Consider the following 24,403-nt stretch of genomic DNA (forward strand, 5'->3'; position numbering starts at 1 on the left):
TCAGTGGTTCTCATACCAACACATTCAGATCCCGTGTGGACAGGATTTTGTGGATGTTGCTCTTTAACAAAAATTCCTAAGAAAATTCACCAAGGGTGGAGCGTGCATGCCCACCGCGGCCAAGGCGATGACAACTGCCCTCTGCATATCGCCCAGTGGCCTCTCTCGCCAGCAACGCTGGAAGATGAATCAGACGGAATCGCGTCCTTCATGGTACACAAAACATAGGCTGTTCACTACAGCAGTAGTTCAACTATAGTGGCGTGTCCACCTCCAATGAACTGTTAACTTTCGTTGGTGTGTGCAAATATCTGTTGCAGTTTTTACTCAAAAAAATGTGTGTGAAATCTTATGGGACTTAACAGCTAAGGTCATCAGTCGCTAGGCTTACACACTTCTTAACCTAAACTATCCTAAGCACAAACACAAAAAACCATGCCCGAGGGAGGACTCGAGCCTCCGCCGGGACCGGTCACACAGTCCGTGACTGCAGCGCCCGAGACCGCTTGGGCAATCCCGAGAGGCACAGTTTTAACTACCCTTTATCTTTTCCTTCTTAGTAGCTGAGGACCGCTACCGCAAAAATCCAGGTCAACGTACCAGATGTCGGTGTGCTCTTTTAAATGCTAAAGCACCTCACGATCTGCTACGGACAGAGGTATGGCACAGTGTTTTATATTATTCTGTATTCAACTTTAACGTCACAGCACAATACTTTCCACAAAGCCTAGTTACATACTACAAAAGAAACAATTTCTATTTCTTACGATAAAGTGCTATTAAACACTGGAATTTGCTCTTAATATTTTGTTAACCACTTCCTTTTGGGTGATACCTGTTCATAAGATTGTGTTAGCCCATTTACGTCCTGTCAGGGGTACCAATGTGGAAACCACTAACTGCCGTGAAATAATCAGAGGCCGGGTTTAACTGGTAATATGTACAGTGTCAAAGAAAATGTTATTTCACCCCCTCGGTAGCATTATAAAAGTTCTAGTAGTGTAAGCGTCTGAGGATCTAACCAAAAAATCCTATTGCATAATCTTCAAAGAACACCTAACGTCCATTTATTTGTGAATTTTGTTGTAATTAATTATAAAACTGCAATTCAGTGCACAATTTTTTGTCCTGACGAGGTATAATTGCTTCCTTGACCATTCACTCTCATTAAAAATTTTCGTAGTTATCACAAATCATTCGAGTACATTGTAGCTATTGTTTCTAAAATCACGCTGTAGCGACGCTTCCCCAGTGGTTAACCCGAAACATGTGTTACTGCTACATCTTTCTTATTATTAATATTGTTACTTCCACAACAGTACAGATATTGTTGCAACAGTAGATTCTTCAGGACTGTACGACCTTGTCCCAGGCATCGTCGAAATTCTAAATTAGAAAGTATTGTCATAATACTATAAATCTACAGTGTTCATATCTAAACTCACAAGAAGAAACATAACAACAGCGGACAAAACTTAAGGGGTAGACAGACTTTTCGATCCCCATGTTGAAACTCTTCTCCACTGGGGTGAATAAACGAGAAAATACAAGGTTTGCCGTTAAGGGACTTTTAGGGACAGACAGTAACTTTTTGTCTTTTTGAAGATGAACATTACATGTATTCAAATTGGAATTAGGCTGAACATGTGATATCTGTAAATACATCGTAATGAACTGCAAGCATTTATTAAATATAAACCAGAGTCAATTAGCTGCTAATCTGCTTAATGTGTCTCGTTGACATGTGTCGACTAAATGCCATATAACGATTTATGAGCTTGTCATTCCATTTTCTCTGTACCAGTCTCCCGTAATATTTTGTTTCCACATGTAGCTTCGTTCCTAAAATCGACAGGAAATGTTAAATCGATTTTTCTCAAAGATTACTGTGAATGAGAAGCTTGAAAGAAATTATAAGTAAAGAACGATTATCCCACTTGAATTCGTTCATTACGAAGTCATCTGTGTCTGTCTTTGTTTGGCTCTGCTTCATGGTAGGGACCTAGAAACAGAACTGTTATTGTGTATATGTAGGATGCCGTCTACTATTTAGAAGTTGTTTGAGTTTTTTTCATGACTGGATGAATAACATGGTTGTAGAAGATGTGAAAGAATTCTTATTCTTCTACACAGAAATCAAGGTTATATATTGTAGCAATGAAGGTATTAGAAGAGGAATCTCGCAGATGAAGAAATATTTCTACAAGGAAAAACTCTACACGTATTAAATATTGATATAGCACTGTGCAAGAAACTTCAAGATGTGAAATTTAAGAAAGTGAAGCATCCTTCCTGCGGAAAAGAGAAAACAAAATACCAGAAGCATTTAAATTAAAAACTAAGGGCACAGTTAAATGAATAGGTACAATACATAACAAGTGATAAAAGTAATCATTCTATTATTATTATCAAAAGAAGAACTGATCGGTTATTTCTTATTTTACTTTTTAAGCTAACTGCAGTTAAATCATATTTTTCATCAGACACGTTCCACTTTTTTTTATAAAGCATCTTCTGTTGTCGGTACAGAAATATGATATACGCAATACATCCCTATATTCTGGTGTTCATAGGTGAAACAGTATTTCTGTACGTCATTGGCAGACATTTAATCTAAGGTCTCTTTTCCTCTTCTTTAGCTATTCTGAGGTCCATTGTCTTCTCCTTCGTAGTTTGTGAAGGCTAAGATCCAAAGAAACTTGATTGCGTATTAACTTTTCTCAATTTTTGGACTTTTTTAACCAGTTCTATCTCCTACGTGTCATTGAACTTCACAAGAGCTGTAGTAGCCTAATTTAGTTTCAGGTAGTTCACACTCAGCACAGTGTTTATATTTATTCAGGTGTTTTATGTGTAGATTGTATTTTATTGTGTGTGTGTGTGTGTGTGTGTGTGTGTGTGTGTGTGTAAATTAGAGACGATGCATTAGATGTGCAGCAGCAATGTGGGTGGGTGGGACTGCGGACTGTGACGACGAGAGTGGCAGGGTTAGGGAGGGATGGAGGATGGTGGGTTACAGGGAAAGCAACTGGGGAGAGGTGGTGGCGGTGGACGGCATTTGAGTGGGTGGTGGGATGAAAGCTGGTAGGAAGTGGGTGACATAGGGGTGTGGTCATGTCTTAGTTTTTAGCATTACAGTAAATGAGCTGTTAATTTAAGAAGTGCGTGGTTTGCCAGTTCTGATCATTAATAAGTTGTTTTCTTTCTGCTATGGTTTTATTTAATGTGATAATTTTTGTTGTTTGTCTCTGTGATTTCCATATGTGTCTCAGTTCCATATGTTAGTACTGATGTAGGTCTTCAGCTAATGTTAAATTATTTGTTTGTGCTTCCAGGCTATTACATGTTCTTTGTACCTGGTTCAAATGTTTTCCTAATTTAACCTATGCATCTCCCATCACGTGTATTACATTTTAGTTAGTAGATTCCCGATTTCTAATGGAGATCTGTTTTTCTGTTACTTTTGGAAAGTATTTCTACGTTGAATTGCTGGCTTGATGGGCCATCATTATTCTTGCTTTCTCAAAATATTGGATGTTTGTGTGTTCTCCATTGTACATAATTGTTTACTATCATTCGTTTTCTTTTTCTTTTCGATTCTGTGTTGCTTCTGTTCGTGTGTCTTGTATGTATATTTTTGTGTTATTCTTTCCTTATGTTGGTGATGGCTGGGAGTTTGCTCTTTTCCATTTCTTGATTTTATTGTTCGGATTTGATACTAAACGTTCTTCATATCCAGTGTTTGTGGCTATTTCTGTTGTGGCATTATTTCCTGTTTGGTAATTGTCTGTATTTGGTGGTGTTATGATTGCAGAGCATGTACTTAACTGCTGCTTGTTTCTTTGAGTTTGGGTGATTTGATGTCTAGTGTATTATTTTATCCACTGTTGGGGATTTTCGGTGTAGGTCGAATATGTTTTGTTTGTTCTGAAACTTTACGGTATCGTTAAAACTCTTGTTTTATCCTTTTCTCATTGAAAAATTTATCTGAATATGAATCGACTTCATATCTGTACGTAACTTGTAAATTTTACACCTTAGTTCATCTTTTGGGCTGAGGACGTCATCGAAGTATCTAGGATACATCGCTTATTTTGCACTATTTTGCTGAGTATGATCTGACCTATAAGGTTCATAAATATGTCTGCTATGTTTCCAGACATGGAGGATTCCTCTGGTACTCCTTCACTTGGTAAATAGAATTCATTACTGAACTGGAAGTAGTCCTGCTCTGATATTAGCTCTAGCATATTGACTGTGAAGTTTACAGGTTATATAAAGATTTCCTTCTATGATGTTTATTGCGTACGTTCTCTACATAAAATGACAGGAGGCAGGATGTGTCTGGAATCAGTATGTCTTTCATATACTGAATCTATTTTTTTGCGATTCCTAGAATTCAGTCCTTTTGTATATTGTAGTTTTGTGCAAAAATTTTCAACATGTGTTTGCAAGGAAGTATGTAGGACCATTTCTATAACTCTCTAAAAAATGGTTCAAATGGCTCTGAGCACTATGGGACTTAACTTCTGAGGTCATCAGTCCCCTAGAACTTAAAACTACTGAAACCTAACTAATCTAATGATATCACACGCATCCATGCCCGAGGCGGGATTCGAACCTGCGACCGTTGCGGCCGCGTGGTTCCAGACTGTAGCGCCTAGAACCGCTTGGCCACTCCGGCCGGCTATAACTCTCAATAGGTCCATCATTGACGTCTTTCCTATGTAAGCTAGGTTGACATCGGACGTATTTATTATACAATTTCAATGTATTTTTCCATTGAAATGGCACTCTTTCATAACACACAAGCTACAATAGGAAAACAATAAAATACAAAAATTCCTTAACCACCAACATTATGTTTCGCGTCATTTTATGACAACATATCGTAACAGAACGACGCGTTTTCGGGTATTCTCAGTGTACTGGTGCTTTATGGAGCGTAATTTAAAATATACCACAAATAACAGTCAAATATGGACTTCAACAACAAGTTAAATAATCTAACACGGCGTCTCCCAAGTTCTGATTATCACATAGAACGAAAGCTTGCATATCACTGAATGACGCTGTTCTCCACGAAGCAAAAACCTTCTCTATTCCATGCTGTGCAACGTGAAATTTCGACCATCTTTTCGTCCACGAAGGCTTTCACATCACGCTTTAGTGAGAACAAGAATGCATGAACCTGGGTTACTTAATCAGTTACAGTGTACACATGGCCTATGAAAATGGAGCTGATACGAGTCAACTGTGATGTGTACTTTCAGTGCCTTGAGTCGTACTGTATATATTGCTAAGATGCTGATTCAAAAGTCTAGTTGCATAGCACCAGTTAGTGCTTAAATTAGTGAATCAAATCTTATTAACACAACCCCACATGTTATATGCAAGTGGAATGGTACATACGTAATACATACTAATATATGTTGCTGAAAAAGACTCCTGCAGTTCATCAGAGCATCTTTTACTGCCGCTGGTTAGAATGGCAGTTGTGCTTCTGTGGAAAATTTCGATCATCCTCTATCTCAACAGACGAAACGTGATGACCATTCTAGATGTATTTTTGTTTGGTCTTGATGTTGTTCTTATTATTTTCAGCTGTTTATCATACTTGCATTGTATCGATGCACTACCTATCGAAGGTATTTCCGAGCAGTTTAGAACTTTCCAGTATGTTCCTTTTATTGTTTCCTTAAATCTCCCGCCTTCTTACTCCTAACCTCTTCTTTAATAACTGCTCCGTTCGGTTTGAGATGTACTTATTCTTAACGTTCTTTGCACATACAGCAGATATTGCTGTCCGCATAAGTACCTTTGATTAATCTTTGTCCATGTGATCTATGTCTCTAAAGCAATCATTTTCTTACATGATGAAGTCGTTGCATAATTTAATCTCTCACGTCTCTCTGTTCTTAAAAAAGTGCTCATCATATGTATCTCTGCCTACCTGCCTGAACATTTTTTCCCATAATGTTGTATGTATTTTCATTCAGCATCTTACAACTGATTTAAAAATCACCAAGTCCTGTACAATTTCTTTGTTGTTCTATAAAATAGAGTCGATTTAATTTTTAGGGCCATTAGATCCATATCAAATTCATGGTTTACCTGCTTTTTTTTCTATACGAATGTGTATGAATAAATATGCATACCTTCTACATATATTCTGGTATCACACCCAAAACTTGAGTCACACGAACTATTCTCATATTGTAGTGGTAATTCATGACTCCCGTAAGCTTGTAATTTATCATGCCGATGTTCTGTCGTCTCAGCAGGTTGTATGTTTCTGTATGGACTTGGAAGATTTCTATGGTATAATACAAAAATGTAAAGTTCCGCGTGCCGACCTAAGACGAACCAGTCAGTCCCGACCGACCGCCGTGTCACCCTCTGCCAATTTTGTAACTGAGTGTGGTACAGAGGGGCACATGATCATCACTCTGCTCTCCTGGTAGTTGTCGGCTTCCTTGACCGTGGCACCATCACTATGCGGTCAAATGTCTCCTCATTTGCCCTCACGAGATTGAGCGCACTCTGTACCAGTCCTTCCACTAAGGAAAAATCCCTGGCAGTAGCAGAAATCGGACCCAAGTCTCCAAGTCAGCTGTGACGACCACTCAGCGTCGGAGGCGATTTCTAAGGAATACCTCGTATTTATTTTTAAAACACGACTTATTATTATGTCTGGCATTCCCTGATGTGTATAATACCTGCTTTCTCAATCTTCTGGATTACAATAAGCCCTTTACCTTAATTGTCTCACTGATGCGGTTTTCTACGGTAAAACTTATGTCTTGGTTTCAAGTTTGTTTGCTCTTCATTTTTTAACTACTTCTGATAACACTCCTACCTTACATTACATCATACGTAGCTCCTCTTGTGTCACTTGTGTGCTTCTGATTGAAGATTTCTGCATTTTATTATCCCTAAGCGGTAGCTGTATGGCGTAACTTCTGTGTTTAAATCGCCGTCAGCTGTCACTATGCATGTTTTTCTTATCAGACATGTGAGCACTTCTGTAAGCAGTATGCGTTAAGAAGCGATCGTTATTTTTATTTATTAGCTCAGTTTAATATCAGCTGTAATATGGTCTACCTACATTGGACAGGCAAGATAAGATCATTATGCATGCAGTTAATGAACATTTATATATGTTTCGTAATTTTTCTGTTTCAGATACATTGAATACATGAAATGTATTACAAATATAGCTTCTCACTTTCACATATCTGTAGTTTTGCTATCTCATTCTTACAATATCTTTCACTGTTTGCTTTACTATATTGTTAGCCATCTAGTCAATGTCTGCATAACCTCTCTTTATTTTGTTGAACTTGTTGGCTAATTCATTTAGTATACTGCAGCGTTTTGAAATGACATACATAAGAGCTTTTCCCATCACACCATGGACCCTGCCGTAGAGGCGTGGGTTGCGTGGATCAACGATACAGTTAGTTTTGTTATAGGTAAAACCACGAGAGTGGGGTATATGTGTAGACACCAGACTAAACTATGATTCGTGCAGGTTTTTCAGTAGCAATTCGGTCAGAAGTCTGGATGATTGACTCACCTTCTCTCGGAACACTAGCCAACATGGCCTTACTGAAATACTACTGCGAATGGCTGACACCAAGGAAAACTAGTAATTTTTCCCGAGGAGAGGTATCTGTGCTGTATGGCTTAATGATAATGACATCTTCCTGATTAAAATATTCTGGAGGTAAAATAGTGCCCTTTTTGGATCTCTGGGCGAGGACTATTCAGAAAGATGCCGTCATCAGAAAAAACAAAACTGACATTGTATCGGTCGCAGAATGGAATGTTAGATCCCTTAAGTAGGTAGGTAGGTTACAGAATTTAAAACTGGAAGCGTATAATTTCTCTTTATTTGTATTGACAGTTGGTGAAGTGTGGTGGGAGAAAAACAAATACTACTATTCCCATTGATGAGGTGAACACGGGGTTACAAATGCAGACACAAATAGGCATGATGCAGCAATAGATACAATAACAAATGAGGTATTATAAATACAGATCACCTGCTACGAACAGCACAGTGAACACATTTTCGCAATCTGATAGACACGAAGCCATAATTCACCACAGCAGTGCAAGTTTGTATGCTTACTAGGTCTGTGGACAATCAAGACGCTAAAAGAATGAATAACGAGATAAAACATTTATTCAAATACCTCAACGAGATGAAAATTTTATTAAAATGAGAAACTGAATTTCTATGTTGGGAAAACGGAAAAAGTAGTATTGATGAAAAGGAATGAAACTGGAAGCTGTATGGTAGGATTTTGCACAGAGCATAATTAAATTACTGACAACACCTGGTTCAAGAATTGATGATGATGATGATGATGATGATGATGATGACGATTTGTGTTTTAGCCTGCTAAATGTCTGTATGATCAGCTCCAATTTAAGAAACATGAAAAAAACGTAATACAGTTGAAATTGACCTGGAGGTACCGGAAGCTTTCAGACTATATAAGAGAGATTTTGAAACTAATTGGACATGTGAACTCGTCACATAATTTATTGGCTATGACCTGCAGATGAAATCTCAAGAAATCTGAGAATAGGGAAAATACGGAGACGAGATCTAAATGAGTTAAAAGAACTGGGGGTTATTGAAAATATCAAACGGAACATTAGGCAACTATAGACTGAAACAACCGAAATGAATAAAACTGAATATGAATGAGTAGTTTCGAGAGATGAAATAGTGTAGGCGGCAGAGGTTAAATAGCTAAGAAGGCAAGGCCGTGTAGAAACACTTGGATAACGCTTGGGATACTCAGTTTGATTGACAATAGTAGAAACTGTAAAACGCGGCATATGAAGCAGCCGAAACGGTATATAGATGTATGAAATGTGATAATTATAAATAGTGCAAAATGCCTAACCAGGAATGGCAGGAGCGCAAATGCAAAGCTGTGGATGCATGCATAACTCGGTGAAAGACAGCTGTCGCCTAAAGAAAAGGAAGAGAAGCAGCTATAAGAAAGCAAAGAACTCAGTAGGTAAGGCAGTATTAAGCAAAGAAAGAAAATCTGAAATGTGTAAGGAATATGAAAAAGGGTTATAGAAGGTAAACCTACTTGAAGACAATGTTATATAAAGCGAAGATGTAGTAGATGGAGAAGATATGACATATATGATACTATAAGAAAAATTTGGTAGAGCGCTGACAGATTCACGACGGTGTAAGATCACTCTAGCGAACAATATACCCTCATAATTATTGCGATACTTGGGAGGACCAGCTACTACAAATCCATTCCACCTGGTGTGCAAAAGAAATGAGACAGGTGAAGAATATAATAATTTCATGTCCTCAAATCTATGAAAAACACCGAACCACCAGTTTAATATGGCATACTCGTAAAATACTGAGATGAATTATCTGTAGAACATTGGAGAAAGCGGTAAAAGCTGACCTCGGAGAAGAGCAGATTAGATTCCACAAAAATGTAGAAACACTGGCTCTATGCTTTTATTAGGAAGGTAGGTTAAAGAAAGACAAGAATATTTTTCAGCTTCTGTAGACTTAGAGAAATCTATTGAAAATGTTGACTGGAACGCACTCTTTGAAATTTTGAAGCTAGGAGTGGTAATATAGGTGGTGCGAAAAGCTATCAACATTTTATATGTAACCTAGACTGCAGTTATAAGAGCCGAACTACTTGAAAGGAAAGTAGTAGTTGAGAAGCGAGTGAGATAGTTTGTAGCCTATAACGGAGGTTGTTCAATCTGTACAATGAGTATGCAATTAAGGACGCCAAGGACAAATTGGGAAATGGAACCATAATCCGGGAGAAGAAATAAAACCTTTGAGGTTTGCCAATGAAATTGTAATTCTGGGAGAGACGGCAAAAGACTAGAGTGCACAGTCTAACGGAATGTATGGTGTTTTGATAATAGGTTGCAGGACAAACATCAACAAAAAAAAAAACAAGTTAGTGAAATGTTACCAAATTCAAACAAATTATGCTGAGAAATTAAGTTAGAAAATAAGACAGAGAAAGTAGTAAAATAACGTAATTTTTTATTTGGGGAGTAAAGTAACTTATGATGGTCGAGGTCGAGAGGATGTAATATGCAGACTGGTAAAGATAAAAAAGCATTTCCAAAACAGAAAAATTCATTAACACCGAATATACACTGAAGAGCCAAAGTAACTGGTACACCTGTCTATTATCGTGTAGGGCCCGCGCGAGCACGCAGAAGTGCCGCAACATGACGTGACATGGACTTAATTCTTATCTGAAGTAGTGCTGGAGGGAATTGACACCATGAATCCTGTAGGGCTGTCCATAAATCTATAACAGTACGAGGGGGTGGAGATCTCTTTTGAACAGCACGTTGCAAGACCACCCAGATACGCTCAATGATGTTCACATCTCTGGAGTTTGGTGGCCAGCGGAAGTGTTTAACGTCACGATTAGTAACTGCTTTTCTCGTGCAGTTACACGTGTGTTTGCTCACGTTTTTATTTGAATCTGTTTCGCGTGCAAGCATCAGCAAGACTGTGTTTGTGGTCCCAGTTTCGCATGTGTTGGTTAAGCTATTTTCTTGTAAGTATACAACCCGATTTTCTCATTTTTAAAGATTTGTGATTGCATAAGCACGCATTGCGTCGTTGTTTCCTTCTGGATATATAAATTCTTTTATATGTATAAGCTTAGTTTATCCCGTACTATCAATGGCTTATAAGATTTCATTATCGCGTGTGCGCGTACTCAGAAACTTAGTAACCAAACAGATGTTCCTCTAAAAGATTAAATTTACATACGATGGTCTTATTTTTCTACGTATTTAAATTTGTTTAAAGTAAATGTGCGCACCTTGCTGCTCCTGGAGATCACTGTCATGTGTTAACAGGGTCTTGTTATTCCTTAAATTTTTCTTATTCATGTCTGTTAATACCCTAAATAGGTTTATTTCTGTGTTACAAAAGTATCGGCTGCTGCGCTATATTGGTCTGCCTCCTATTACATGGCATCCGGTTCGTGAAGTATTTGGACGGGTTTGAATCATGTGTGAAACTAAGTAAAGTAAATATATGTAAACTATAGACGAGTTGGAACCTCCGTGTCCTTCACAAATATATTGCTTTGGTATCATATACGAAGAAAATGACTGATACTGATATTTTTGTAGCCTGCAATCCAATGACTGGTTTCATGCAGTTCTCCGCGCTAGTCTATCCTGTATAATCCGTTACGTTTCTGAATAACTGCTGCAATGTACAACCATTTGAACCCTCTCATTGCATTCAAGGCTTAGTCTCGCTAAACAATTTTTATGCCTTCACTCTCTCCCTTCTCCCATTAGCAAATTTACGATTCCTTGATCCCTCAGGATGTATCCAATCAACCGATCCCTTCTTTTGGTCAAATTGCGCATTAAATTTAATTTCTTCCAAGTCCGACTCAGTACCTACTCGTTAAATACTCTGTCCACCCATCTAATCTTTAGCATTCTTCTGTGGCACCACAGTTCTAAAATTTCTAGTTGCTTCTTGTCTGACACTGTTTATTACACGTGTCTCATTACCGTGCAAAGCTGCACTCCAAACTAATAATTATAGAGAATACTTCTTACACTTAATGATACACGGTTCTGAGGAAGTGGAAGGGCTGGGTGTCAAATACGCATCATATATTTAAAACTAGTTTTAATTATAAAAAGATTACAATAAAATAATGAAATGTGTTTGAACAATGCTTTGGTCACAGTATTTCAAACAACAGTTTGGAGTGCAGCTTTGCACGCTAGTGAAACACGTGTAATAAACAGTTCAGACAAGGAGCAACTAGAAATTTTAGAACTGTGGTGCCACAGAAGAATGCTAAAGATTAGGTGGGTGGACAGAGTATTTAACGAGTAGGTACTGGATCGGACTGGGAAGAAATTAAATTTAATGCGCAATTTGACCAAAAGAAGGGACCGGTTGATTGGATACATCCTGAGGGATCAAGGAATCGTAAATTTGCTAATGGGAGGAGGTGAAGGGAGAGAGTGAAGGCATAAAAATTGTTTAGCGAGACCAAGCCTTGAATGCAATGAGAGGTTTCAAATGGATGTACATTGCAGCAGTTATTCAGAAACGTAGAGGACTGCACAGGGTAGACTAACGCGGTGGACTGCATGAAACCAGTCATTGGATTGCAGATTACAAAAATAACAGTATCAGTCATTTTCTTCGTATATGATACCAAAGCAATATATTTGTGAAGGAGATGGAGTTTCCAACTCGTCTATAGTTTACATATATTTACTTTACTTAGTTTCACAGAGTTGGCCGATTTCAGCTTTACAGGACATTTTCAGTGCTGTAGGTACCAACATATAATATATCTGATTATTTAGCTGGAGTTTGTTTTTGAAAGTGAGAACATAAAGTGTCTAAGAACGTGAAAATGGTGTATGAGTACCGAATGAGGACAGTTGGATGGTGTTGGGGAACTTGAAGGGCATTTTTAATCGCTAATAAAACATGACAGTAAGTTAGTATTTATTCATGCAGATTTCAGTTCTGTGTCTTCTTACCTCCAGATGACGCCTGGCACCCATGGCACGGAGGAATAGCGCTGATTCCAGTTGTCAGCTAGACTGGGGAGTCTCCAGGGCTACTGCTCCAGCAACTTAGCTGAAGTCTTTCAGGCTGTCTTCTGGCATACTAAGCTGTAGCTTGAGATTATGCCCTCGCACTATGTTGGAAAGTCCTTGATCCCCGTCCTGAAGATGGTGGTAAACCAAGGTGATCCAGCAGGATGTACAGCGCTGTTGGAAGTCATGTAGTCGGCTGATCCTGGCCCCACCGGGTATGACTATAGTGATGATCAGGAACAGAGGCACCGAATGGCGTTCTCACCGAGCAGTAACGATGATGTTAGTACGATAACCATCGCGAAATATGCTAGTACTGGAAGGCCCTCAGTCTCCCAACACAAATGTGGCAGGTCGCGGTTGCTTGCATGTTGCCATCTCGGGAACGGCAGGGAGTGCGTTAACGAGAAGTGCTGGAAGATCTAATATATTGAAGTCACTACAGCGTAATAATCACTGAATAGAGTGATTGGGCACATGCGCCATCGAACCCATTGGTCAACTAAATTTAGAGACGTGGTATTTATAGAGACAATGACGTGAGGCTCTGTTCGTTATGACCGGATGTAGCCTGTTTCTTTATTAATGGTCACCGGTCCTATTTCCACTGTGTTTGCTTAACACGTTGTTACAGTATATTTGCTGCACTGCCAAGTCTCTGATAGATGTCATTGCGTCCGAGATATAGCTTGTTGCTCCACGTTACACAGGCTACCGAATATACCTCTGTCTGTCTCTCTCAAGGGACGTTCTGTTGAATGCGTAACTTGCACCTGGCGATTGTTGCCAATGTAGCAACGTGTACTATTGTCCGCATCCGAGTTACAGTGTTGATTTTTTCTTTCTGCCGCATAGCTATGTCAGCACCTATGCCTGGTGTCGCCTTTGGCAATGCTAGCGCGAACTTAAGAAACATTTTAATTTGTTCCCCTTTTCTGCTCTGTGGCGTGAAAATACTTCCATCGATGACTATTGCTGTATTCAATAAACATTCCGCTTTAAACCTGACGTCCTTAGATGCGGTATAGAGCTAATACTTTGTATCGGTAATGGAATTTCGTAATATAGTGCTTGTTAAAGTTTGTATATAGTGTTGCAAGAAAGCGATGCCGTTTCCATGAAAGGCGAAAACAATTACAAACAACCCGTCCCGTTGCTGCAATAGGTACGTTGCCTTCAAGCTGGTGCCACCGAAGTCTTGACGTAATTAATCGAGGATAGGAACTCTGCCCTCTGCCTAAGTAGCTATTAAATAGAATGTGTCTGTCAGGAATTAAGTTTCCTTATTTATTTATTTTATTTTACTTTTTTTTCAGATAAACCTTGGTTACATCAAAAAAATCATTGGCTACGGGCACAGCAAAGCTTGAGATATTTTTCGACACAAACACCAAAAGGAATGAGACGCTTGGCATATTGTGGGATCATCTACACTGGTGTCCAAAATTAAAGCAACAAACAGCTACTTCCCAGTCCTGTGTGTAATTCATGATATAATCGTACAAACTGTCAATCAGATGTTCGTAAGATCGTATTCTGCACGGAAGGTGGCATTCCGCTCATAGGACAACCATGCCAACGATGACGTCATGGCGCCTACGAAACAAGGTCGTGTTGGCCGGGTAGCCTCACATCCACAATCTCTGTGTACACAGTCACACATGGTCCAATATGGCACAGAGAAGATGCCTACCAGACTCTCTGCGGTGGAGGGCCAGAGAAAGAAAGGAAGCAGGACAAACCCAAACTGATGTCGCCCGATGGCTTAGTGTGAATCGCTCTACTGCTTCTCGGATGTGATGAGAGTGTATACAGACCAAAACTGTATCCCGAAGACCGGGACAGAGCCAATCACGTGTGGCTACAGAAGAGAAGACCGTTATTTGGCTGTGAGGGTACGACAGTACCGCTTTAGTTCAGCACGACAGTTGGCATGTGAGCTCGCAGCATCCACTGGACGTGTTGTATCGAGGCAAACGGTGCACAGAAGGCTTCGGTAGAATGAAATTTACTGTCGGAGACTTGCTGTATGTCTACCTTTAACGCGTCTTCACAGAAGGGAACGTCTAGAGTGGAGTCATCAACATGTCTCATGGGCGTTCGAACTGTGCACTAGCGTTTCTTTCCTAGATGAGTCCCAATTTAGTCTGTAAAGTAATTCTCGATGGATTCGCATCTGGAGGGGAAGTGGAATACGATTTCCGGACCCAAACACTGGAAAGATTTTTATACAACAGTGATTAATTTACTCATAATCAATTATTCAAAATGACAGTCACAATCGCATTATTTATTTTGCCACCAACCGGTTTCAACCCGTGATGGGGTCATCTTCAGGGCAATTTATACCATTTGGTCACTCGCTGGAGTCGTCACCCTGCCTGTGCACGGTTGGTAACCAACGGTCATTTTAAATAATTGATTATTGTGGAAAGAGGCCGATATCGAGGAGGATCCCTAATCCTGTGGACAGGGTTTATGTTGACCATTCGAAAACCTCTTCATGAAATTGTACTGGTGAATCGGCAAGGTTTAATTGCTGTCAGGTATCGTGACGAGATCTTGGGACCTCATCTGCGCTTGTTGCGAGGTACTGTGGGCCCATACTTCATTCTGACGGACGATAATACTCGGCCTCATAGAGCACGGGTGGTTGATGTTTTCTTGAAAACTGCAGATACTGCACGGATAGCGTGGCCTGCACGCTCTCCCGATTTGAATCCCATAGTGCATATCTTGGGATGCACTAGAGAGACGGCTTGCATCACATTAGCATCCACCAACCGCTCTCCATGACTGCGAGCAGCTCTGTAGGTAGAATGGGCGTTATTGCCTTTACATGAGATTGACATAATTCCCGGCATGCCCTCCCGTTGTCAAGCCTGTATTATCGCCAGAGGTAGTCACACCCTATGCTGAGCACATTAACCACTTGTCGTATTATGTGTCTACAGTTATGCTTGTTGCAGTTGTTTGCGTTCTGTATTCTTTACATTGTTTACTATCACCTGTTTACACTGCTTTGTGGCAAAATGAACACAACCTTGGAAAATTTCCGTTTGTTGCTTTAATTTTGGACACATAGTATTTTTTCCTGTGTTCTCGACGTCTGCCGCCTGAGAATGGAACCAGTGTGTGATAGTCGTCTACAGCTCTTCCTCTTTGTGAAAATTCTCACCAGTGAACAGGAATTTCTTGAAGTGCAAAAAAGATTGAAATCGCTGGGAGTATGGTCAGGATTGTACACTGGATGATTAGCTTCCAGCCGAACTTCGAATGTGCGCCGGGGTTTGTGGGAGAGTATTGCCAAGGATCACAAGAACACCAGCAATGAACATTCCAAGCGTCTTGTTCTGAATGGCCTACCGCAAATTCCTCAGTGATTCACAGCAACAGTCAGCTTTTACCCTTTCACCTCTGGGCAGGAATCCAGTGAGCCGAATGCCCTTCCTGACTGTAATAACGTACACATCAATTTCCGCACAGACAGAGTCTGTTCGTCTTGAGCACAGGTCCACTGTAAGGCCAGAGTGTGGACTGCTGTTTGGTTTCTGGGGTAAAGTGAGCAACCTGTGATGCACTGCCCACAATCCGGTCGAGGAACTTGTCGCCAACATCACCGTACGGCTAAAGAAATATCGACGCTGCTCCTAAGCGATTTATATTTCAATATTACTCTGAAATATAAGCTGTCATCATCAGATGCAACATCAAACATATATATAACATATTGTGCTCCGACGTCAGGTTTTCTGGCAAACACCTGGCACCCATTCCCTTGACATGCAGGTCCTTAGCGACAATGGTGATAGCTGCGGAAACTACTGGTGAGATCCATAATAGTGGGTGGAACGATGATTTTTCCGTTTGCCACAGGATTTGCTTCATGTCTCAGAACTATTTCAGAAAAAATGAGGTTTATCAGATACAGGAAGAATCGTTAATTTCAAATGCCTCTACATTCAACGATGACCATGTTTTTCCGTAAATATACAATTCGGAGTTGTGTTGTAGCCAAACGCCAATACTGTACATTACGCTGCCGTAACAGGTAACTGAAAATTGAGCCATTGGCCTTTTTATTGCATTTTTACGTAATGTAGTTCCCAATGAACACGAACACTCGTTAAAAAATATTTCTCTCATGTGCACTAATGTATACAGTACTTGTGATCCCTACCTGTAAAATTACTTATATCCCACATGGCTGTAAGGCCAGGTTGATTTCGTAGCGAGCAATTTCAGTTTCATAATGATTCAAATGTTTACAGCACAGAGAATTAGTTTAGCTACGATTTCTCTTATCAGTAAGACCCACAAGGCAGTCATAACTCGGTTCTAATTCAATGGTTTAGTGCACGAAATACGGACTGCGCCTACAATCCTTCAGTGCGCTAACCCGCCATACAAAAATCCAGTGCGTTCGCTGCGCTTTCTGATCACCACATCAAAAAATCACTTGGGCCACATAAAATTTCAGTTTGTTGGTGTAGCCATTCAATCACTAGGTTTTTATTTCACTCCTTTCTTGGTCGCCTAAAACTGGAAACTTAATTTTTCACATACATTTAGAAGCAAGTTATGGATTCTTACAGCATTCGAGAGTTTGAAAAACTTCAAGAAGCTGAGAACAAACGGTCAGAAAGCTGTAACTCTCTGGCTACAAATAATGTGTGTGTATTAGGAATATTTGACGAATAATACACTACTGGCCACTAAAATTGCTACACCAAGAAGAAATGCAGATGATAAACGGGTATTCAATGGACAAATATATTATACTAGAACTGGAATGTGATTACATTTTCACACAATTTTGGTGCATAGATCCTGAGAAGTCAGTACCCAGAACAACCACCTCTGGCCGTAATAACGGCCTTGATACGCCTGGGCATTGAGTCAAACAGATCTTGGATAGCGTGTACAGGTACAGCTGCCCATGCAGCTTCAACACGATACCACAGTTCATCAACACTAGTGCCTGGCGTACTGTGACGAGCCAGTTGCTCGGCCACCATTGAGCAGACGATTTCAGTTCGTGAGAGATCTGGAGAATGCGCTGGCCAGGTCAGCAGTCGAACATTTTCTGTATCCAGAAATTCCCGTACAGGACCTGCAATAAGCGGTCGTGCCTTATCCTGCTGAAATGTAAGGTTTTGCAGAGATCAAATGAAGGATAGAGCCACATCTGAAATGTAACGTCCACTGTTCAAAGTGCCGTGAATGCGAACAAGAGGTGACCGAGACGTGTAACCAATGGCACCAAATACCATCACGCCGGTTGATACGCCAGTATGGCGATGACGAATACACGCTTCCAATGTGCGATCACCGCGATGTCGCCAAACACGAATGCGACCATCATGATGCTGTAAACAGAACCTGGATTCATCCGAAAAAATGACGTTTTGCCATTCGTGCACCCAGGTTCGTCCTTGAGCACACCATCGCAGGCGCTCCTGTCTGTGATGCAGCCTCAAGGGTAACCGCAGCCATGGTCTCCGAGCTGATAGTCCATGCTGCTGCGAACGTCGTCCAACTGTTCGTGCAGATGGTTGTTGTCTTGCAAACGTCCCCATCTGTTGACTCAGGGATCGAGACGTGGCTGCAAGATCCGTTACAGCCATGCAGATAAGATGCCTGTCATCTGAACTGCTAGTGATACGAGGCCGTTGGGACCCAGCACGGCGTTCCGTATTACCCTCCTGAACCCACCGATTCCATATTCTGCTAACAGTCATTGGATCTCGACCAACGCGAGCAGCAATGTCGCGATACGATGAACCGCAATCGCGATAGGCTACAATCCGACCTTCATCAAAGCCAGAAACGTGATGGTACGCATTTTTCCTCCTTACACGAGGCATCACAACAACGCTTCACCAGGCAACGCCGGTCAACTGCTGTTTGTGTATGAAAAATCAGTTGGAAACTTTCCTCATGTTAGGACGGTGTAGTTGTCGCCACCGGCGCCAACCTTGTGTGAATGCTCTGAAAAGCCAATCATTTGCATATCACAGCATCTTCTTCCCGTCGGTTAAATTTCGCGTTTGTAGCAGGTCATCTTCGTGGTGTAGCTATTTTAATGGCAATAAGTGTATGACCTGTGTGTGTACATAACTAGCATAGAGCCCCTGCTTTGCTAGCGTAGACTGTATGGCCTGCACAGATATTTATTTTTCATTTAAACGAATTTTTATATTGTTCGCAACCGGAACACCTTTCAAGCTTTTCAAGGATATAAAGGCCGTATAAATATGATCTTTCCCGAATGTTCTTCTGACCAAAAGGCGATTCTGGTAGTCCAGTGTTTTTGTTAATCATGCCTTTTGCGCTCTTCTGGAGATATTTGCATAGCAGCTATCATCCCCCACAAATATTTCTTTATATCGTACCGAGAAGTGAAATAACAATTTTCATAAATTTACTTTTGAATTTTTTTGATGTAGCGAAATACTTTCTTACAGATTTTCATTCCCCACTTCACTCCCTTACAGGGTTGAATTTCCAAAAAAAGTGAAGGACATATATTTTTCTGTTTGTAACCGACAAGTCAAATACCAATGTTCATAGATGTAATTTTACAAATACTTTGGTAGTTATTTAATAATGTTTTGCTTTCAAAAAAACTTTCACCACTATTTCACTCTATAGGATCAAATTTTCAAAAATTCTGAAACACGTTTATTTCTCTTGTTTCCAACCGAGAAACCAAGTACTAATTTTCGTAGGTCCAGCTACAAAATTGCATTAAGAGCAACATTTTTCAGAAGAAACCTTCATCCCCTATGCCACACTTAGGTTTGGATTTTCGAAAAATCCCTTCTTAAACGACGCCTGCAGTATAAGATCCACACCTCCTCCAAATTTCAAGTTTCTATCCTTAGCGGTTTGAGCTGGGCAGTGACCAGTCAGTGAGTCAGTCAGGACATTACGTTTGATATACAGAGTTCGTACAGAACCACCAGATCACGAGTCCTACACGTACTTACCGGTTCTTTTATGGCAGTTACATATTTTCGCGGTAGTTGTAAAAATGTGCTCTTTACTTTTGTCTGGATCGTTAATTTATCATCCAATGGAAGGAGCACTGCTTTTAAACAATTTGGTTATGTTCTCTGAGTCGAACTGTGTTTTCGGCTGTTTAATACTATAGCGGTGGGGATATCGGGACTTTGTACGTAGAAATTATGTTGAAACGGCAGCAGTCTCTGGCAGCACCAAGGGACTGCTATCTGGTACTACCTTGGACGGTACGCCTGCTTTGACGTAGTGAATGCTGTTTATAGGTACCAGAAAACCAGTTGGTTTAGTAGCTCTCTGGTCCCTTGCCACCTTCCCAAAGTACCTTAGTCCCTCAGAGCACTGGTGCTTCGGCATCTCCGTGACTGTGTTGAGCGCATCTACATCGTGTGGGAAGCTGAAAGCACGTTCGTTCAGGTAGTTAACTTGTGGCAACTCTCGCTCTCACATCTCGTCCCTGATGATATTCACAATCAGAGCTCCTGTGTGCGAACATCGTGATGGGGTGGATAACATAAACATAGGTCGGCACCGTCAGGACCAGCATAGTTTATGGCTTTTGGCAGACGTACAGCGGTCGTACATTAAATGTAGGGACTGCGAGATGGCTATCTCCGCCGACAACGGAGGGAAAGAGTGGAGTGGGGCGGATTTTAATACACATTCTGTTTCATGACAGATAAACTTGCCAAGAGCAACTGCAGGCAAGATGTTTCACTTTCATTCTCATGATACCGAACGACACGAGAATAACAGTATTCAGCAGGAAACCTTTTCTGTGCCAACCTCTTCATCTCAGAGTAGCACTTGCAACCTACATCCTCAATTATTTGCTTGACGTATTCCAATCTCTGTCTTCCTCTACAGCTTTTGCCCTCTACAGCTCCCTCTAGTACCATGGAAGTCATTCCCTCATGTCTTAGAAGATGTCCTATCATCCTTTCCCTTCTCCTTATCAGTGTATTCCACATATTCCTTTCCTCTCCGATTCTGCGTAGAACCTCCCCATTCCTTACCTTATCAGTCCACCTAATTTTCAACATTCGTCTATAGCACCACATCTCAAATGCTTCGATTCTCTTCTGTTCCGGTTTTCCCACAGTCCATGTTTCACTACAATGCTGTACTCCAGACGCACATCCTCAGAAATTTCTTCCTCAAATTAAGGCCGGTATTTGATATTAGTAGACTTCTCTTGGCCAGAAATGCCTTTTTTGCCATAGCGAGTCTGCTTTTGATGTCCTCCTTGCTCCGTCCGTCATTGGTTATTTTACTGCCTAGGTAGCAGAATTCCTTAACTTCATTGACTTCGTGACCATCAATCCTGATGTTAAGTTTCTCGCTGTTCTCATTTCTACTACTTCTCATTACCTTCGTGTTTGTCCGATTTACTCTCAAACCATACTGTGTACTCATTAGACTGTTCATTCCGTTCAGCAGATCATTTAATTCTTCTTCACTTTCACTCAGGATAGCAATGTCATCAGCGAATCGTATCATTGATATCCTTTCACCTTGTATTTTAATTCCACTCCTGAACCTTTCTTTTATTTCCATCATTGCTTCCTCGATGTACAGATTGAAGAGTATGGGCGAAAGGCTACAGCCTTGTCTTACACCCTTCATAATACGAGCACTTCGTTCTTGATCGTCCACTCTTATTATTTCCTCTTGGTTGTTGTACATATTGTACATGACCCGTCTCTCCCTATAGCTTACCCCTACTTTTTTCAGAATCTCGAACAGCTTGCACCATTTTATACTATCGAACGCTTTTTCCAAGTCGACAAATCCTATGAAAGTGTCTTGATTTTTCTTTAGCCTCGCTTCCATTATTAGCCGTAACGTCAGAATTGCCTCTCTCGTCCCTTTACTTTTCCTAAAGCCAAACTGATCTTCACCTAGCGCGCTCTCAATTTTCTTTTCCATTCTTCTGTATATTATTCTTGTAAGCAGCTTCGATGCGTGAGCTGTTAAGCTGATTGTGCGATAATTCTCGCACTTGTCAGCTCTTGCCGTCTTCGGAATTGTGTGGATGATGCTTTTCCGAAAGTCAGATGGTATATCGCCAGACTCATATATTCTACACACCAACGTAAATAGTCGTTTTGTTACCACTTCCCCCAATGATTTTAGAAATTCTGATGGAATGTTATCTATCCCTTCTGCCTTATTTGACCGTAAGTCCTCCAAAGCTCTTTTAAATTCCGATTCTAATACTGGATCCCCTATCTCATCTAAATCGACTCCTGTTTCTTCTTCTATCACATCAGACAAATCTTCACCCTCATAGAGGCTTTCAGTGTATTCTTTAAACCTATCTGCTCTCTCCTCTGCATTTAACAGTGGAATTCCCCTTGCACTCTTAATGTTACCACCGTTGATTTTAATGTCACCAAAGGTTGTTTTGACTTTTCTGTATGCTGAGTCTGTCTTTCGACAATCATATCTTTTTCGATGTCTTCACATTTTTCCTGCAGCCATTTCGTCTTAGCTTCCCTGCACTTCCTATTTATTTCATTCCTCAGCGACTCGTATTTCTGTATTCCTGATTTTCCCGGAACATGTTGCACTTCCTCCTTTCATCAATCAACTGAAGTATTTCTTCTGTTACCCATGGTTTCTTCGCAGCTACCTTCTTTGTACCTATGTTTTCCTTCCCAACTTCTGTGATGGCCCTTTTTAGAGACGTCCATTCCTCTTCAACTGTACTGCGTACTGCGCTATTCCTTATTGCTGTATCTATAGCGTTAGAGAACTTCAAACATATCTCGTCATTCCTTAGTACTTCCGTATCCCACTTCTTTGCGTATTGATTCTTCCTGACTAATGTCTTGAACTTCAGCCTACTCTTCATCACTACTATATTGTGATCTGAGTCTATATCTGCTCCTGGGTACGCCTTACAATCCAGTATCTGATTTGGGAATCTCTGTCTGACCATGATGTAATCTAATTGAAATCTTCCCGTATCTCTCGGCCTTTTCCAAGTATACCTCCTCCTCTTGTGATTCCTGAACAGGGTATTCGCTATTACTAGCTGAAACTTGTTACAGAACTCAATTAGTCTTTCTCCTCTTTCATTCCTTGTCCCAAGCCCATATTCTCCTGTAACCTTTTCTTCTACTCCTTCCCCTACAACTGCATTCCAGTCGCCCATGACTATTAGATTTTCGTCACCCTTTACATACTGCATTACCCTTTCAATATCCTCATACACTTTCTCTATCTGTTCATCTTCAGCTTGCGACGTCGGCATGTATACCTGAACTATCGTTGTCGGTGTTGGTCTGCTGCCGATCCTGATTAGAACAACCCGGTCACTGAACTGTTCACATTAACACACCCTCTGCCCTACCTACACTTGTTATACCATTTTCTGCTGCTGTTGATATTACCCGATACTCATCTGACCAGATATCCTTGTCTTCCTTCCACTTCACTTCACTGACCCCTACCATATCTAGATTGAGCCATTGCATTTCCCTTTTCAGATTTTCTAGTTTCCCTACCACGTTCAAGCTTCTGACATTCCACGCCCCTACTCGTAGAACGTTATCCTTTCGTTGCTTATTCAATCTTTTTCTCATGGTAACCTCCCCCTTGGCAGTCCCCTCCCGGAGATCCGAATGGGGGACTATTCCGGAATCTTTTGCAAATGGAGAGATCGTCATGACACTTCTTCAATTACAGGCCATATGTCCTGTGGATACACGTTACGTGTCTTTAATGCAGTGGTTTCCATGGCCTTCTGCATCCTCATGTCGTTGATCATTGCTGATTCTTCCACCTTTAGGAGCAATTTCCCACCCCTAGGACAAGAGAGTGCCCTGAACCTCTATCCGCTCCTCCGCCCTCTTTGACAAGGCCGTTGGCAGAATGAGGCTGACTTCTTATGCCGGAAGTCTTCGGCCGCCAATGCTGATTATTTATCAAAATTTAGGCAGTGGCGGGGATCGAACCCGGGACCGAAGACGTTTTGATTATGAATCAAAGACGCTACCCCTAGACCACGGGGCACAAAAAATGCGAATACGTTCCTGTTTATTTAAAAGACTCAGAATGAAAAACGAGGTACCAGCTGCCTTCCTCAGCACCTTTAAAATTTTTCTCAAAAATTTTGGCATGCGAACGTATTCGGGCATTGTTAACATGTAACTCATCTAAAACTCCCACAAGCTCCCTAACTGTAACTCACTCATTCACTCCCAATAGTCTGTCGTTGTAAGTCGCTCATACCCATCTAGTCCCAGTTGTCTTTCCTCACTCAATCACCCCAACTCATTGTCATTATCTCTGTGTGTCACTCTGTAGTTGTCTCCCGGGTCGCAACCACCGTTCCCTTCGTTCTGTTCCACTATCACAGTCCTCTCTCATTGTCACTGTTTCCCCCTTACTCTCCCTTACTACAAATATCTCATTCCTTTGTCCCTACTGCTGCTGTCTTTCCACACTTCACTGTCGTTGTCTTGTCATTGTATCTCATTATCACTGGCTGCCACACACATCCATTTTCTCTTTCTCTTTATTCCTCTCTCCCCTCCCCCACCCTTTGACACTGTCTCCTTCATTCTTTTCCTAGCACTTTTCTGTCATCGTCAACTATGTTCCACTGCCACTGTCTCCCTCTCGTCCTCTCACGATGCCACTGTCTCGTTACTTCTTTCTATAACACCTGTCTACTGTCTTTCAGTATATATTACTTTTCCGTCTCTTTGTCACTGCTGCTGTCTTCTCTCTCGCATGC

This window comes from Schistocerca piceifrons, chromosome 4 (genome assembly GCF_021461385.2).
Source record: "Schistocerca piceifrons isolate TAMUIC-IGC-003096 chromosome 4, iqSchPice1.1, whole genome shotgun sequence".
NCBI lineage: Eukaryota > Metazoa > Arthropoda > Insecta > Orthoptera > Acrididae > Schistocerca > Schistocerca piceifrons.